Consider the following 8,475-nt stretch of genomic DNA (forward strand, 5'->3'; position numbering starts at 1 on the left):
ATGAAATCATTTTCAAGAGAGGAGATAATAATGAAAATTACAAAGTTACAAAGTATGAATTTAAGAATTTATAAAATTACACGCACGTAAATGCATATTTTGCACATTGTTGCAAATTTCAAAAGAATATTGAAACTTAAGTGTTTATAGATTGCATTTAGGAAACCTAGTTTTACTGTATTGCATCATAATTGAAAAGCAAATAGTTATAGTTATGCATGGTTTTGGGGAATATGAAGCAGGTGAACGAATCATACCATTGTTTGACAACATTAAAGCTATGAATTACAGCTACATAGTTGTCCATGCCAATGATATTATATGAATTCGTATGAAATGAAACGATCACATACTATTGGAAGTATTGTTAGAGTAAACATAAAAATGATATACTGTATATTCATAACATCTGTTATGGAAAATGACTTTGTAATTAGATTTTCTTTGTATAATAATACGTATTTTATATATTTTTAGGTGGAACCACTAATGCTACAACTACAAAAGGTAATTGATGCTCGTACATAATTATGTTATTACTGAAAAAAATTTATAATTATAATATTCAACGGTTGAATCATAATTTCTTGGGGTAACAACATGACAGAATCTTTAACAGGTATAACAAATCCATAAGCACCTCGTCGTCTATCTCCTTTCGGTATATGTTGAAATGCCGGCTAGATTATCATTGTATTACCTCCTGTCGAAGGCAATGAAATAAAGTCGCACTCAACCATCTCGTTCCATGGAAACTATTGAATAGACGCCCAGAAAATTGCTGGACCTGTGCCCATATTTGCAGTAATTTATATTTTCATTACCAACTATTTTAAAATAAGAAAATATTTATGTTTTGACATGTAAATATCATAAAGAGGTGCCAAACAATAAGTACTGGTGTATGTTGCTATATATTGATACCTATTTGAAAGTCATTTTACAGAATGTTATATGTTGCCATGCATTGATGTATAATTTATTGTAAATCAGTGATTGAACTCTAGGAAACCGCGCTTCACAGACATTGCCAGTAATAAATATTTATTTCTCACATGGATATGCTGTCTCAGTTTTGGAAGTGGTTAGTATAATGAATGGAATAGAAAGCCAACAATGATAACAGATTTACGATAATTAAGCGGAACTAGAACTGAAATTCTCTAAGACGTGAAAGGGAGTTCGGTGATTGATTGATTGATTGATGTATTTACGGTCATAGGAATTTGGAGAAATACAGAATTTTCTAGAAAGATTGTAAGTGAAGAAATCTCACCCAATTTGTGAAAGTCATATTTCTTCAAGAACTCTTATCGTAATTGTCAGTGAAATCATTTTCATAAAAGAGGAGATAATGAAAGTAACAAAGTATGTATTTTACGTTGTTACAAAGTTATACGTACGTTTGTGTAGTTTTTACATATTCCAGTAAAGCTTGAAATAGTATTGAATCTTAATTGTTTATAAATTGCATTTAACAGACTAGATTTACTATGTTGCTTTATAATTTTAAATGAAATAGTTATAGTGATGCATGGTTTCGGGGAAGAGGAAGCAATTGAACAAATTCAGCGACACCATTAACGCTATACCTCACAACATGCGTTATACCTTCGTGCTGTAACGTTAGATTATTAATATCTTTTGTATGATGAATAGCACACAAAACTGTAATGAGCGTAGAGAAATATCTGATGCAGATATTAAATGATAATTCTGTATAAAGTAAAGTGGATGTTACTCGTGCTGTATGTCCCAATACCGACTACTTAGTTTGTTGTATAAGGTAAATAACTGAGATAACTTCATGATAAAACAGAATGTCATGTCTTTTATATAATCAGATATATGTAATTAACAAACTAACAATATTTATTCTTTATTAAATGCCAATAATATATTCTTTGTGTATTATTTGCGATGTCTACCATGAACTAAATTTCATTATCGTACCTATGTCATGGCCATAGGAATAACGCTTATAGTATCGCTTATTCATCAGAATGATTTTCATTGGAAACTACCTTTTTCTAATCTTGAGGTATTGTTCTCTATTTCAATTACATTACATTGAATGACACGATGTCATACCATTGAAGATATTATTAAACATAAACATATAAAAATACATTATATATTCATAGTATCTATTACGGAATATGATATTTGTCGTCGGATTTTGTTCGTGTAATAGGAATTTTCTTTAGTTACAGGTACGCAAACTACTGAGACATCTCAGAAAACAGGCAAATTAAACTCGTATATAAATATGAATTTAATGATGCTCCCAGTCACAACAAAATATTCAATGAATTTTTTAGATTGTTATATTCATCATTGTATTGATAGTTTCATGAGGTAACGAGCTTACATTTGTTAACGCGTTCGAGAAAAAAACTGAGCAGCTCATACTCCGTATACTTTCGGTCTGCATTGTAACACCGCCGAAACATTCATTACCTAACATCCTGTCGGAGGCAGTAAAATGAAGTCGTACTCAAATATTTGGGTCAATGTAATCGATTAAACCAATCACCCTAAATTTTGCCGGAATCGTGTCCGAATTTAAAGTTATCTTCTTTGACTACTATATAATTACAACAATAATTATGTTATGAATTGTGGCAAAAAATATAGAATGGTGTTAAACACTTCATATCGATGTATGTTGCTATATATTATTATATAGCTGTAAATTACTTTAAAGAAAGTTATATGGGGATATGGTCAGAACATTGAAGCATAATTTATTGTAAATCAATGTTCGAAATTTGGAGAAAACTGTGCCTCTAATAACTATTTATTACTTACATCGACAACATGTCTCAGTTTAGGAAGTGGTTAGTATAATGAATGGAATAGAAAGCCTATAATAGATTTACTATTATTTAGAAGAGGTAAAACTGAAATTGTCTAAGATGTATACAGGTTTAAGGTGAATGATTGATTTGAATACTGATGACACTGTACTTGCAGTCATAGGAATGGCGTAAAAAATAGAATTGTCTAGAAAGGCTATAAGTTAAGAGATCTGTTTGAGTTTATGAAACATTTTTCATTACGAACTCTTACTATAATCATTAGTGAAAATATTTACAATAGAGGAGATGATAATGAAATTTCACAAAGTATGAAATTTACGTATTTAACAAATTACATGCACATATGTATAGATTTTCGATGTTGTCGTAATTTTAAAAGATAGGATTCAAACTCAAGTGTTTATAAATTACAAACTCTACTCCAAGTTCTTAGCGATGCCAGTTTGTAAGGGATCGACATAGTGCTGGTGCCTCTAATGAAAGCAGCAAGTACTCACGGCAGAATGGATCGATAAATTGAACAGGAATAACGCTGGTTTGATTGGACATTTTCTACATACAAGAGCAAGAGACACTCGATAGGCAGGTTAAAAGTGCAACCTATACCCTCTCAATGGAATCAATTCCTGTAATTAAGCTTGAATGAATCTATATTATATCATTGAAGATACTAATAGATCAAACATAAAAATATATATTTCATACTTATAATATGTATTACTGTGTATGTTTTCTTAATCAGATTTACTTATTATAAAATGTATTTTCTATAATTTCGGTCAGAGACACTTCTGATATCAAGAACAAAACAGGCGAATGTTGCTCCTATATAACTCTATTAATATTGACTGAATTTTACAATTATAACATTATTTCTTCTATTGATAGTTTCCTGAGGTAACGAGCTGATAGTAATCGTTAATGAGTCGAACAATATGCTGAGCAGCTCATCCTCCGTTTCCTTTCGTTGTACGTTCAAATGCCGCCAAAATGATTATTGCCTTTCATCCTGTCGGAGGCGGTAAAATAAAGTCGCACACTTTTTGGGTCAATGTAATCAGTTAAACAATTTTAATTACGTAAACAATTTTAACCTGTAAAACATTTTAATGTTATGAGCTGTCAGAATAGTTAGCACTAGGAGAAAGTGTTGAGCCGCACTTCTTGGGTCTCTCTCCGTTATGCGTTCAAAAGTGCGAGGCCAACTTTGCTTATCATACTCTCGTTCGCGATAAATTTAAGTCGCAGGCAAGTACAGAGTGCGATGTAATTCATTAGACTACGCTGACCGAAAATTGCTGGATCTGTGCAAAAATTTCAAGCAGCTGATCATTTCATGTCCAACTGTAATAAAAATGTGTTACTAAATATTTTGTGACATGTTGCATATATCGTACACTGAGGTATGACAATATAAATTTGTTACTATATTACTGTACGTATCTGCACACTACTTTATGACAGTTATGTAGGGACTTGTTCCGATATTGAAATATGCTTTATTGTGAAACATTAAAATTAGATTGAAACATTAAAATAACAAAGAATAATAGATGACATACAACTACTATATTACAGTTTGCGATTTGAGAACTGTCAGATATTCGCTCAATACCATATATGAAGTTAAATGCAACAGAAACTAGCGATAGTTTTGTTGTTTCCTGGAACGGAAGAATATGTTATATGAGTCCGTGTTTGAATCGGCACAACCAGAAACGCAAAACAATAATTAACAATTATCTTGTGTCGTTTTTTATTTGAACAGGATTGTTATATATCTTTAGGAATTCTTCATGATATGATAGTGTGAGATAATTCTGCAAATAGTTTAGTTATATTTAGGATGAAATATTTTGCTGTATCTTTTGTATTCATGACAAGTGAATGAAACGACCAATGAACAATCTATTTTTAAGTCCTTCATTGAATTCTATATATTAAGTTCATCAGATATTTGCTAAAGTAAATATCTTCATTTTAGGATATGATCATAATAACGCATTTCATAGAATTTGTAACCAGTCGCGAGATATTTCGGAACAGTGAAAATTAGTCCCTCGCTTAAACAGAGAGGACATGGCCTTCTTAAATCTTTTTTCAGAAAGAGCAGATTAAAAGACAATCCTTGTTAGATTCGAAGTCCAGTCTTCACGCTAATATCCCCCTGTGTATTAGGATCAGAAGTAGTAGAACTCTGGATTAACAAATACCCATGAATAATTCAGGAGAAATTTCCTAAAATTTTGTACTTGAATGATTTCGATTCGGACTAGAAAACTACTTTTCTGATAACCAACATTGCCTAGAAATACAAAACAGAACAAAAGTCGTGCTAACGTTTGCCTCACAAACAATGTGACTTCTGGAAGAAAAAATTCTATACTCTCTCTGGAATTCCGTTTGATCAGCATTTCCAATCCTATTTAACGGGAGACTGGAAAAGATTCCAGGATGAATGTTTCATATTTTTGAACAAAAGTAAGGAGAACTTTTCAAGATGCCTCAGTTTAATAAACGGCATTTATGAATCGATCCAGTTCACTATGGAACTGAATGCAAAGAAGCTTCCTTTTCTGGTTACTCTGACAGTTAAAGAAAATGAAATGATTATAACCGTTTTCTACTGCAAGAACTCAGACACATGAAATTATATACATTTTAGCTCTTGCTACCCGTCACAGAAAACTAAATAAATCGATGAAATAAGTACCAGTTACGCACTGGTTTCGATGTAATTGACTAGCCCCCTTCCTCCACATTTCAGGTCCTGTGCATATAGTAGAAAGGATTATTAAACAGATTTTATAATCATAATATTTAGAAGAATAGTTTTGGTTGCTTTGCTCGAGACGTTTCCGTTGAAACTACAGAAATACAATTTAAGATTGCAAATTTGTTAGGTATTGTTCCAAAGACATATGAAGGTGGAATCATCAGCTGTTAGTGACAGATTTTGCTGATGCCTGGACTGGGTGAAATGTGTTTATGAATGAACAGTGTGAAGTGTCATTCTTACAATCCAGTCATACAAAACATTATGAGAGGAACATTATACCACAGACCTTCACCTGTATTAAGTTACATGCTTTCTATCGATGAATTGAATTTATACCACAGGTTAAATATATTTTGTGTACCGAATGGGCAACTTAATATTCATCATATATTATACAGATCGATTGCGAGATATCAGAAATTTCTGTTCTCATGCTGTCTCCTCTTTGAACAGGATTGCCATATATTTTGAGGAATTATTCATCATATGATGATGACATGAGTTAACACGGTAGTTACGTTTACGGTGAACCAGTGTCATTTCCTTCGTATAGTTTACGGTCGAAATATTATGAAACGAACAATACTTTCTCCATTTTCATGTCGGTTTTAACTCTGTGTGTTTCCAACAGACATATGATAAACTAAAAATCTTCCGTATGGTACATAGCCTCATAGTAACATATTGCATTTTGGAGATATTCACTGGACATTTACGGAGTTTCTATTCATGGTTTTTATTTGAGCATATTTGCCACAATTTTAATTGATTATTTTACTGTATGATATATAATCTGAAACGTTATGAGACAAAGCAGAAATATATATTTGTCTTATTAAATAGAGTTTCATAGTTTGAACATAACATGTATCTGTCTGCATTTTCCAGGATCAGGTGCAGCTGCAAGCTTTGAAAATCCAAAATGTAAGTAATGCTTATAAATGCATGTACTATTATCCTTTATATCTTACATTCGTGTTGTTTATAATTTCGTTAATGGATTCATTCATATCTTTAATAATAATAGTAAAATATCTTTTTAATGAAATGTTATATATCAAATGTCATTATATATAACTGTTACAACAAATTTGTATTGCTATTTATTTATATATACGTGAGGTTGAAATTTGCTTTGATGAAAATATTATGTTGAATTTTGAAAATAATTTCTTGACATGACGGTGAATTATTGATTGAAGCAATATATCAATATGAAATAGTGGAAGTTGTGCATTACTCTCATTGAATCTAATAGAAATTAATTTCGAACAACTACATCGTGTTAAAAATTAGTAAACTTAAGATCAATATCTACGAATAGAAGGAAATCTACAGCTTTTAATTTATTTATTTGCACTAAAATTTAAAGTGTAGTCTATGAGTGAGTAGGTGAAATGAATGTTTTAACTTCAGAACAATAAGCATTTAGCCGTAATGTGAATTTCGGCAAATGTAGTATCTTATTCTATGATTTTTATTCTCAAAATACCTTTCAAACTAAAAAAAACATTTAATATACTTGATTTTCACTTACTATAAATACCAATGAAATTATTTAATTCATAATAGATTAAAAGGAAATTTTAAGAATTATAAAAATTACGTACGATTACTTAGCATATCTAGAATTGCTGCTTTCTAGCGTTTCATTTTTATTTCGTGAAATATGCACAGGTTTGAATTGGCAAGAAGAATCATTTATGTGAAATGTTTGCAAGTGAATTTATCGGATTTTGAACTTATGTAAACGTTTTCATCATTATAGCCAGTTGACAATTGATGAAGTCGTTATATGAGTAGAAAATTGATGATAATAATAATAATAATAATAATAATAATAATAATAATAATAATAATAATAATAATAATAATAATAAATTCCTTGATGCAGTACCAGGCAGTGGCTTTCATAGATTTTCATCTTAACTGACTCGAAATGCTATCATGTACATTGTGCTGTCTCGGTATAAAAGATGGGCTACAGCGAATATTCTGCACTACCATAGATTTGCTTGTCAGTTGTTTCATCTTAACCAGTTGAACATGTCCCTTAGTGCGTGACGATATGTGCATCTCTGATCATGAGCAGAAGGAGTAGGGGAGCATCATAGCCATGTGTTGAGAGGAATTCTTTGGGGTTTGGATAATTCACCTTTGGAAACATGGGTGTTTCGTTCAACATCCTTAAACAACCCTTATTCTGGGGCCTTTTGATCAGGATGGGCTACTCGACCTGAAGAAAATTCTAACTGGGCTCCTCGGGAAGGTCATGCGGTGTTAATCTTAGTATGAGATCACCATGTCACACACATATGGTTGTGATGCATGTGCCTGGTATACCCTTATCAGACAGGTAGTCATGATGTGTCTCTTTGATGGCATGCACTGCTCTCTCACTCAATAATAATAATAATAATAATAATAATAATGATAATGATAATAATAGTAATAATAATAATAATAATAATAATAATAATAATAATAATAATAATAATAATGATAATAATAATAATAATAATAATGATCCTTTCTTCTGGAAGCAGAAGGCTACAAATTTTGGAGGAAGGAATAAAGTCGATTACATCGACCACAGTGCCTAACTGGTACTAATTTTATCGGCCCCGAAGGATGAAAGGCAAACTCAACCTCGGCGGATTTTGAATTCAGAAGGTACCGACGGGCGAAATACCGCTAAGCATTTCGTCCAGTGTGCTAAAGATTCTGCCAGCTTGCCGTGTTCTTAATAATAATAATAATAATAATAATAATAATAATAATAATAATAATAATAATAATAATAATAAAGGCCTGAAATTGTGGGGAGGGGGATAGTCAATTACATCGACCCCAATACTCAAATGGTACTTGATT

The 8,475-nt window shown here is 31.4% G+C and overlaps 1 long non-coding RNA gene across 1 annotated transcript in view; it reads left to right on the forward strand.

Annotated features, from left to right (window-relative positions):
* Positions 1-456: 456 nt before the first annotated feature.
* LOC128248347 (uncharacterized) overlaps positions 457-8,475 on the forward strand; it is a 16,824-nt gene continuing 8,805 nt past the window's right edge. Inside the window, exons 1-2 of the long non-coding RNA XR_008264579.1 lie at positions 457-507; positions 6,490-6,525. This is a non-coding gene — a long non-coding RNA (uncharacterized LOC128248347). The remainder of the gene's footprint in view (positions 508-6,489; positions 6,526-8,475) is intronic.

Source organism: Octopus bimaculoides, chromosome 7 (genome assembly GCF_001194135.2).
Source record: "Octopus bimaculoides isolate UCB-OBI-ISO-001 chromosome 7, ASM119413v2, whole genome shotgun sequence".
NCBI classification, from domain to species: domain Eukaryota; kingdom Metazoa; phylum Mollusca; class Cephalopoda; order Octopoda; family Octopodidae; genus Octopus; species Octopus bimaculoides.